Raw genomic sequence first — 10,863 nt, 5'->3', positions numbered from 1 at the left:
ATTAGGTTTTTTAAATTAAGATTTTATTTACTTTTATTGTGTGTGTGTGTGTATGTCTGTGTGTATGTATTTTGCCTCCATACATGTCTGTGTATCAAATGCATGCAGTGCCCATGGAAGTCAGAAGATGGCATTGGAGCCTCTGGTATTGGAATTAGAGCTAGCTGTTCACTCTGTGGGTTCTGGAGACCAATCCTGGGTCTTTGGAAAAACAACTAGTATTTTTAACTACTGACCCATGCCTCCAGCCCTTAATGATCAGTTTCAATTGTCAACTTAACCCAACCCAAAATCACTTAGGAAGAGTCTCCCTAAGAGGTGTCTAGATAGGATTGGTTAGTGGGCTTCTCTTTGGGGAGTTTTCTTGATTGTGCTCACTGAAATAGGAAATGCCCACCCATTGTGAGTGGCACCACTGCCTGTGTTTGTGTCCTGGACTGTGTAGATGTAGAGAAGGGGCTGAGTACCAGCAAGCATTCATGTCTGCACTCATTCTCCCTCTCCTCTTGAACATGGATATGATGTGACCGGATGCTTAGGGTTGCTGCCTTGATTTACCCAAATGATCTGGGACTCTGAGCTGGATGGGCCCTTAAAGTTTCTTTCATCATTATTTATCAGAGTGACAGAAATGAAGCTAGGACAAGACATTTATATGACCTAGACGAGTAGCATAAGGGTCATCTAATAGCAGAGCCCTCCTTTTCCTGTCTCCCTCCCTGATCTTCCCTTGTTCCTCCTTTCCCTTTATCTCCCTCCACCTTGCCCGCACAGCCATCTGTCTACAAAGAGTTTTGCATCTTTATTTAACTTTAGTAGAGTCTGTGAAGGATGCACTCTTAAGCTCCTATGTCCTTCATCCTTGGAAGGCCATAGTATGGAACCCCCTCCTAGTAGGTGCCTGCCATCCTCATCTGTGTGATTGCATCTTGCTAAGTGTTTGCGAGGGAGGAAACTGTGATCCCCATCTACTACTTCAGCCCTCGGTACTTCCAACTTTCTGATGCCTCTTCCTGAGTGGAGTGGATTCTGAATTTGGTTGATTGACCATATCATATGCCATCATCATGGATAGAGCAGTTGTATGGGGAAACATTAGTTTCCTTTTGTAAGTCTTTTTGGAATTATATCTATTGTCGTTCTGAGGCAGGTTAGAAAGAAAGAGAGTTTGTGGCATGGGAAGAGAAGGGTTCTCATTCTAAAGTCTGACTGAAGCATGCATTTCACTAGCTGAAAATCAAGATCTGTAACACAATTAACATTGGCCAAATGCTCTTCTTTCTACCCAAATATAAACCTGTAATTTTTTAAGAATCTCTCCATAAGCTTCATTTACTGGAAAAAAAAAACCATTGTTTCCACAGTCCTTATGAAAAGTCTGGTTTTTCATTTTATCTAACTGTAATTATACACAACATATCTCTGGAGCCACCATATTGTCTCGGTTATCAAAAGAGTGAATAGAGATAGAAGAAGAGGTAGCCCTTTACAAATCATGGAGCAATGAAATTCCCACAGCTTCTAAAATTCTATCTACAGTCACCACTTAGACTGCCTGCAAGGCACAACTCTTGATCTAAATGTCTTTTTGTGGTTCTCAAAGGAGAGTTCTGTCTTGCTTGCTGTCTCTCCCAAGTACCACCTTTTCTATGAGCATTAGTACTTAAGATCTATTTTTAATACACTTTAATACATTCCAGTCTGCTTCATACTGATTTTGGATGGTTTTTGCTTTATGATGAAGTAAAGGACCAGCTTTACCTGATTGGACATCTCCTCGGAATAAGTGGACCCTTTAGGATGCCAGTAGTAGTTCTGAGCTGTTTCTCTTGCTGCATCATTGTGTCTTCTTTTGTGCCAAAACCATGCTGTTTTTATTATTATATCTCTGAAATAAAACTTAAGATTGGGGATGGTGGCACCTCCAGCATGTTTTATTGTTCAGGGTTGTTTTTTACCAATCCTGTATTTTTGTTTGTTTCCGAATGAAGCTGAAAATTGTCCTTTCAAATTCTGTGAATAATTGTGTGAGAATTTTGATGGAGATTGCATTGACTCTGCAGATTGCTTTTGGTAGCATGGCCATTATATGAATCCTACCAATCCATGAGCATGGGAGAGCTTTCATCTTACGATATCTGCATTTCCCCCTTTATTTCCTAAAGTTCCCCATCTATCTCTGATTGGTTAATAGAGGGAAGAGTTGGATTTTGGATCACAGCTAGGGGTCCCGGGGAGAGGGGAGAAGAAGAAGGACCATGAGAAGAAGTAGCGGGACCATGTGGAAAGATCAAGAGATGGCTATGACACATAGGGACCAGGAAGAGTTGTGATGAGCGAGTCACCAAGGGATTCATGACCATGAGGACACACATGAAACAGAACAAGCCAGAGTGAGACTCAGATTGAAGGGAAAGGACCACATGGCTGAGAAACTGATGGTTTAGAGGGTTCAAGTAGATGAATATCTGCCCAGCTGAGGCCTGCAGCTTATTAAAAAATGTAATAGGTCTTAATAGGTCAATCATTTGGGAGCTAACAAGAACACACAAAGTTTATATCCTTAAATCATAATTACAGTTTTTCTAGTCTCTGGCTTGCTCCCCTACCTGGGAGCCCCCTGGGACCTGAATGATGCCAAGCTGGTGGTCCTCCGAGGCTTGCTTTTTTCTGGGAATGTTAGGCTGATAATCTTTTTTTAAAAAAAACACTTTATTTTTTATTAGATATTTTCTTTATTTACATTTCAAATGTTATCCCCTTTCCTGGTTTACCTTCTGAAAACACCCTATCCCATTCCCCCTCCCCCTGCTCACCAAACTACCCACTCCTACTTCCCTATCCTGGCATTCCCCTACACTGGGGCATCTAGCATTCACAGGACCAAGGGCCTCTCCTCCCACTGATGTCTGACAAGGCCCTGACATATGCTGACATATGCAACTGGAGCCATGGATCCCTCCATGTGTACTCTTTGGTTGGTGGTTTAGTCCCTGGGAATTCTGGGGGGGGGGGTACTGGTTGGTTTATATTGTTGTTCCTCCTATGAGGCTGCAAACCTCTTCAGTTCCTTCAGTCCTTTCTCTATTTTATCCATCGGGGACTCTGTGCTCAGTCCAATGGTTGGCTGCGAGCATTCACCTCTGTATTTGTCAGGCACTGGCAGAGCCTCTCAGGAGACAGCTATATCAAGTTCCTATCAGCAAACACTTGTTGGCATCCACAATAGTGTCTGGGTTTGGTAACTGTATATGGAATGGATCCCCAGGTGGGACAGTCTCTGGGTGACCTTTTTTTCAGTCTCTGCTCCATACTTTGTATTTCCTACCATGGATATTTTTGTTCAACATCCTTAGTTATCAAGGAAATGCAAATCAAAACAACCCTGAGATTCCACCTCACACCAGTCAGAATGGCTAAGATCAAAAAACTCAGGTGACAGCAGATGCTGGCGAGGATGTGGAGAAAGAGGAACACTCCTCCATTGCCGGTGGGATTGTAAGCTGGTACAACCACTCTGGGAATCAGTCTGATGCTTCCTCAGAAAATTAGACATAGTACTACCTGAGGATCCAGCTGTTACACTCCTGGGCTTATACCCAGAAGATGCTCCAACATGTAATAAGGACACATGCGCCACTGTGTTCATAGCAAGCTATAGTTTTATAATAGCCAGAAACTGGAAACAGCCCGGATGTTCCTCAAAAGAGGAATGGATACAGAAAATGTGGTAAATTTACACAATGGAATACTACTCAGCTATTAAAACAATGAATCCATGAAATTCGCAGGCAGATGGATGGAACTTGAAAATACCATCCTGAGTGAGGTAAGCCAGTCACAAAAGAACACACATGGTATGGACTCACTGATAAGTGGATATTAGCCCAGGAGCTCTGAATACCCAAGAGACAATTCACAGACGACATGAAGCTCAAGAAGAAGGAAGAACAAAGTGTGAATACTTCAGCTGCTAATCTTTCAAATGTTCACATGGCAGGCCCCTGAGCTTAGACATATCCCTCTCTGCCACCTACTGATGAACATTTGACACAGCAGCCACACCTGCAGTGTCTCTAGGAACAGGGTGAGTTGAACTTCTGAAGACTTACACTTAACCTCTGCTAGACACAGTGTGTGTGTGTGTGTGTGTGTGTGTGTGTGTGTTGGAAAATCACAATTATCTAATCTGAGCAGTTTTATTTGTTTGAGACAGACCCAGGCTATCCCTGAAATAATTTTGTATCCGAATAACCTTTAACTTCTGATTTTCCTGCCTCTACCTCCTAAGTATCAGGTTTAAAGATATAGTCCACCACATTCAATTTTATGAGATGTTGGCAGAATTGTAACACAAGAGTGAAAAAACATTTGGCAGAAGAGACGGCTTGAGCTCATATCCTAAGTATCCACATCAAAAGCTAGTCGTGGAGCAATGGATTTGGTAGGTAGAAGTACTAGTCTAGCTGCAGAAGACCTGAGCTTGGTTCCCAGCACCCACATTAGCCTGATCACACCTGTCTGTGACTCCAGGTCCAATGAATCCAACACCCTTTTCTGGCCTCTGCATGCTCAAATGCATATGTGTATACATAAACAAAAATAAAAAGAAAATAATTCTAAAATTTCAGGCATGCTTGTACATTCCTATAACATCAGTACTATGGGAGCAGAGATAGAAGGATGGGTGTGGAGCCTGCTGACAACAGTCTAGCTACAGGTCCAGTGAGAGACCTCATCTCAAAGGAATCATGTGGCCATCCTCATACGGTCTGGTGTGTAAACACATATACACGTGTGTGCACATACCACACACACAATGACTAAAGCATGTTGTTTTGCTATTGGGTGGTGTTTGTCTTCTGTCAGTATGTATAGCTCTGCAGAGGTCCCACCACTCTTGATCAATGTTTGATTTCTGGGTTTTTGAGATGGCTGATGTGTGAAGTTATTTCATATGACTCTTTATTGTCAGTGACTTGTTCTGGCATTCCTTTTGGGAATCAACTGAAAATTCAATCAGGTTAAGTCATCAAACACCTGGTTACCTTCTCTAATACAACTGATAGCCTCCAAACGTCTTCTTTTCTTCATCTCTTATCTCACCAACATTGTTATGGACCTTATGTGCAAGATCTTGTTCTTTTCCTTATGTGTAAGATCTCACAATTTTCCAGATTATTGCATTATATAACTATGCAAGAGTATCTGATTTGATGGACAAAGTAAAACTAACAAAAACTAATAAAACTAATAAAAATAAGAGGTTTTATTCATGACCACATATCAAGTCATGCATTCAGTTTATGTATTTTTGTTAAGTCTGATCTATCTATCATCTGTCTATCTATCTATCTATCTATCTATCTATCTATCTATCTATCTATCTATCTATCTATCATTTATTTGTTTACTTTTATGTATATATTTGACCCTGCATAAGGTTTTGTATATTGCATATGTACAGTAGCCAAGTGAGATCAGCAGAAGGTATTAAATCACCTGGAACTGGAGTGGTAATTAGTTGTGAGATGCCATGTGCATGTTGGGCACCCAACCAGGTCCTCACATGAGAACAATGAATGCTCGTAACCTCTCTGCAAACTTCTGAACACATATGTTGATACCGCCACATTTTCCTTTGTTCCAATCTGATCACAGTTTGACAGAATGCTTTATAAGTTATTATTGGTTAACTGAGTATACATTGCAACCAAACTCTTCTAAACTAACATAAAGGTACACAATGATGTTGTTGTTTAAAGCAAACACTGATTTTCCTGGGTCTGCATCACCAGGGGTTTAATTGTTGTGGGCTGTGATGCATTCTGCTGGTTTATTTTCTCTGTTGGAAACTATCAAGTGCATGAAGACAAACTCTTTTCTTGGTCACCATAGGAGCCAAGAGAACAAGATACCTGCATAGTTCTCAAACCTTTGATGTTGTCTGAAGCACATTGCATGGCTGCACAGAGCAGAGTCACACTGGTTCTGGAGTTGGGAGGACAAAGTCACATGTTTAAATACATGTAGGTTTAGGAAGTTTTGTTTGTCACAGTTCTGTCATGTGGAAATGGCACTCTAATACCTTGCTTTTTTTTAAAAAATGGGTTCTTCTATTCCATGTGTGCATGCATGTACAAATGCACATGCACACACACATTCACAGAATCCATGAGAGGGCTACAGATCCCTTGGAACTAGAGTTCTGGGTATCCATGGGATCTGGAGCTGGCTATGTGGATGCTGAGAACTAAACTCCGGTTCTCACGACTACACAGCATGTGCTCTAACCATCGAGCTGCCTCTCCAGAGACCCCAAGTAACCTTTTCACAGACTCTTATTGGACTTTCAATGAGAATTTTCTTAGTGATTGTGTTAACACTCTCTGCATGGGTGACTTGTTCTTCTTGCAAGCTGTATATTTCGTTTGGTGAAATGTCTTTGTCTATTAACTTTTCTGGGTTCATATGTTTTATTCTAATTGAGTTTTTAAAATAAAAAATATGTGAGATGTATATAAAGATTAAATGTGTATATTGCAATGTTGTTTTTAATGTGTGCTTTTTAATTTTCATTTATTTAAAAGTATTCCCTTTAAGATCAAATATTCTCAATTTAAATGAAACTAATTTATAGTTTTTCACTGAATCATGTTTTGGACAAATATCTAATAATCTTTTTGTTTATGGAATAATCTATATGTTTTTGAAAGTTTCAGGGTGTCATATTTAACATTATGAGGGCTTCTGAACTTGGACAAAATGCATTCTTAATCATATATATCCAACTGGATGGATTTTATATATATATATATTCATTTTTAATCAACATATATTAATTGAATACAATAATATGTTTTACCATTATGTATTCATATATGCAAGCAAGGTATTTTGATTGGACTCGTCTTCCTATTACCCTCATATGTATGTACCTCTATCTCCCCCTTTACCCTCATGTATCCTTCTCTGAACTTCTTTGCCTGGTTCCTGAAAAGATTGAGGTTGAATTTTAATGTAATGTACTAATTTGTTCATTGTAGAACATTTCCAGACAGCATAACATCCAGGCATGGTGGCTGGACAACTTTTCCTGAAATTTATAGTGAAAATAGAACACTAGGTAGAGCAGAAACGTGAGAATGGGCCGCTTGGTATGGAAAAGGATGTGAGTTAATTTACAAATTGCATCCAAAATAAGCTATGATGGTTGAAGAGACTGCCATGATTGAAGCAGACTGAAGAACTCCTCATGGGGACACATGGAAAGTTGTCCTGAACGTCAGATCTCGCCTTCTGAAGGCTCTAGCACATTCAAATGTAAAACCGTGGGGTTTGACAGATAGTTCAACAGTCAAAAGCACTTGCTGATCTTCTAGAAGATCCATGCTCAATTCCTAGTAGCCATTTTACAAACATCTATAACTCCAGGTTTTTAGAATCCAATATTCTCTTTTAGCTTCCACAGATACATCCACACTTGTGGTTCACATGCACACAGACATGAATATATAAATACAAATATTGAAGTGTGAATTCATGTGAAAGGTAGCTGTCTCCTGAGAAGAGCCACTGAATGAAGACTTTTTCCAAAGTTCAGTTACAAAGACACACAGATGCTCATGTAGCTATAGTCTGATGGGCAGCAGAAATCAAAGGGTGTTTATGGTGTGATGGCTGTGCAGGCATACACTCACTTATGCTATCATAGAGGTCTTCCTCAAAGTTCTAGAAAGACAGGAAATATAGTCAGATCAGATTCTTATCATGAAGCTCCTAGTGGGTGCTGTGTGAAGCCATAAAGGTGAAATCTAAGTAACAAGGAAGACCACAAAATCTTCTAGATAGCAGGGATATGGGATGTTTATCAAGGTAGGCTGTAGGCACACACTGGGGCCAGCCTAAGAGAGGCCATGGATACAGCAGAAGGGAGAGTTAAAGGGACAAGGTAATGCAAACAAATTGGAGCCCAAATGATATTACCACAACCTCCCATAAATCATATAGAATTAGAAAGCTTGGCATTTTCCCTTGGGCTTTCAGACCATTGCTTTGGTCCCCTGCAATTACCAGACTCCTCCATTTTGATTTGGTTAATGTTTAGTCTGCATCATTGTGTATTAAAGTTTGTAATGCTTTTTTTAAAAATAAAATCTCATAGTTAAAGACTGCCTTGAGTCTCAGAGGAGAGTTGGGCTTTGAACAGTGTTGGATATGTAAGATTATGAGGGCTTCTGAACTTGGACAGAATGCGTTCTTCAACATGAGATGACTCTGAACCTACTGGGAAATGGTAATGGGCTGTTATGATTTAGATGTGAAATGTTTCCTCCTTATGTATTCGATATTGAAGCTTTTGGACATGAACCCTGGCTAATAGGTGCAGAACCAAAAGATTGGCTAGAGTGCAGGACGCGAACCAGGGTTCCAAGCTGAACTATGTGTTTCCTGCTTGGCACAGAGAGATGAATCACCACGGACAGGACCCACTCTCTCTTCCATATCTGTCATCATCATATCTTCCCTCTATGAAACAATGAGACAGAGAGCTACTGAAGGTCCTCTTATCTCTGTTGATTCTGCCAGATATCTTGTGCCAGTGATATGAAAACTCATGAACACAGATGATATCTCCGTAGTAAGCTCATTTAAATTCTGTTATAGGCAGTATGGCTAGGTGTATCAATGCCCACTGGAGACATGTTTTGTTGTCACAAGCCTCTGAGCTTTACCTAGAGCTAAAAGGTTTGGTGTCTGCAGTGTCTGGTTCCACTCTTGTTATTTTTCTTTCTTTCTTTTTTAATTTAATTTTATTCGATGTAATCTTTATTTACATTTCAAATGATTTCCCCTTTTCTGGGTCCCCACTACCCACAAGTCCCATAAGCCCTCTTCCCTTCCCCTGTTCCTCCATCTACTCCTTCCCAATTCCCTGTTCTGGTATTCCCCTATACTGTTCCACTGAGTCTTTCCAGAACCAGGGGCCACTCCTCCGTTCTTTTTGGACATCATTTAATATGTGGATTATTTTTTGGGTATTCCAAGTTTCTAGGTTAATATCCACTTATCAGTGAGTGCATACCATGATTGATCTTTTGAGACTGGGTTACCTCATTTAGTATGATGTTCTCCAGCTCCATCCATTTGTCTAAGAATTTCATGAATTCATTGTTTCTAATGGCTGAATAGTACTCCATTGTGTAAATATACCACATTTTTTGTATCCATTCCTCCATTGAGGGACACCTGGGTTCTTTCCAGCTTCTGGCTACTACAAATAGGGCTGCTATGAACATAGAGGAGCATGTGTCCTTATTACATGCTGGGGAATCCTCTGGGCATATGCAGGGTCCCCCGGAAGTGCCATGCCCAGTTTTCTGAGGAACCTCCAGACTGATTTCCAAAGTGGTTGCACCATCTTACAATCCCACCAGCAGTGTAGGAGTGTTCCTCTTTCTCCACATTCTTGCCAGCACCTGCTGTCTCCTGAGTTTTTGACCTTAGCCATTCTGACTGGTGTGAGGTGAAATCTCAGGGTTGTTTTGATTTGCATTCCCTTAATGATTAATGATGTTGAACATCTCTTAATGTGTTTCTCAGCTCTCCGAAGTTCTTCATGTGAAAATTCTTTGTTTAGATCAGTACCCCACTTTTTAATGGGGTTGTTTGGTTCTCTGGGTTCTACCTTCTTGAGTTCTTTGTATATATTAGGTATTAACCCTCTGTCAGATTTAGGGTTGGTGAAGATCCTTTCCCAATCTGTTGGTTGACATTTTGTCCTTTTGACAGTGTCCTTTGCCTTACAGAAACTTTGTAGTTTTATGAGGTCCCATTTGTCAATTCTTGATCTTAGAGCATAAGCTATTGGTATTCTATTCAGGAACTTTTCCCCTGTGCCCATGTCCTCAAGGGTCTTCCCCAGTTTCTTTTATATTAGTTTCAGGGTGTCAGGTTTTATGTGGAGGTCCTTGATCCATTTGGAGTTGAGCTTAGTACAAGGAGGTAAGAATGGATTGATTTGCATTCTTCTGCATATCTTTTTTCCACTGGATGCTTTCAGCTCCTTTGTAGAAGATTAAGTGACCATAGGTGTGTGGGTTCATTTCTGGGTCTTCAATCCTATTCCATTGATCCACTTGCCTGACATTGTATCAATACCATGCAGTTTTTATCACTATTGCTCTGTAGTAAAGTTTGAGGTCTGGGATACTGAATCCCCCTGAAGTTCTTTTACTGTTGAGAATAGTTTTAGCTATCCTGGATTTTTTGTTATTCCCGATGAATTTGAGCATTGCTCTTTCTAGCTCTATGAAGAACTGGGTTGGGATTTTGATGGGGATTGCATTGAATCTGTAGATTGCCTTTGGCAAGATGGCCATTTTAACTATATTAATCCTGCCAATCCATGAGCATGGAAGATTTTTCCATTTTCTGAGATCTTCTTGGATTTCCTTCTTCAGAGATCTGAAGTTCTTGTCATATAGGTCTTTCACCTGTTTGGTTAGGGTCACCCCAAGATACTTTATACTGTTTGTGGCTATTGTGAGGGGGTCATTTCCCTAATTTCTTTCTCAGTCTGCTTATCCTTTGAATATATAAAGGCTACTGATTTGCTTGCATTGATTTTGTAGCCAGCCACTTTGCTGAAGTTGTTTATTAGCTGTAGGAGTTCTCTAAGTAGAGTTTTTTGGGTCACTTAAGTATACTATCATATCATCTGCAAATAGTGATAGTTTGAGTTCTTCCTTTCCAATTTGTATCCCTTTGACCTCCTTATGTTGTCTAATTGCTTTAGCTACGACTTCAAGAACTATATTGAAAAGATATGGAGAGAGGGGGCAGCTTTGTCTAGTCCCTGAT

General features: G+C 40.2%; 1 pseudogene; it reads right to left on the bottom strand.

Moving 5' to 3' along the window:
• Positions 1-3,963: 3,963 nt before the first annotated feature.
• Positions 3,964-4,087, bottom strand: LOC127664272 (uncharacterized; annotated as a pseudogene).
• Between the last annotated feature and the right edge of the window lie 6,776 nt (positions 4,088-10,863).

Source organism: Apodemus sylvaticus, chromosome 13 (assembly GCF_947179515.1).
Source record: "Apodemus sylvaticus chromosome 13, mApoSyl1.1, whole genome shotgun sequence".
Taxonomy (NCBI): Eukaryota; Metazoa; Chordata; class Mammalia; order Rodentia; family Muridae; genus Apodemus; species Apodemus sylvaticus.
Note: the sequence above shows the minus strand (reverse complement) of the source record. Positions and strands in the feature narration are given on the sequence as shown.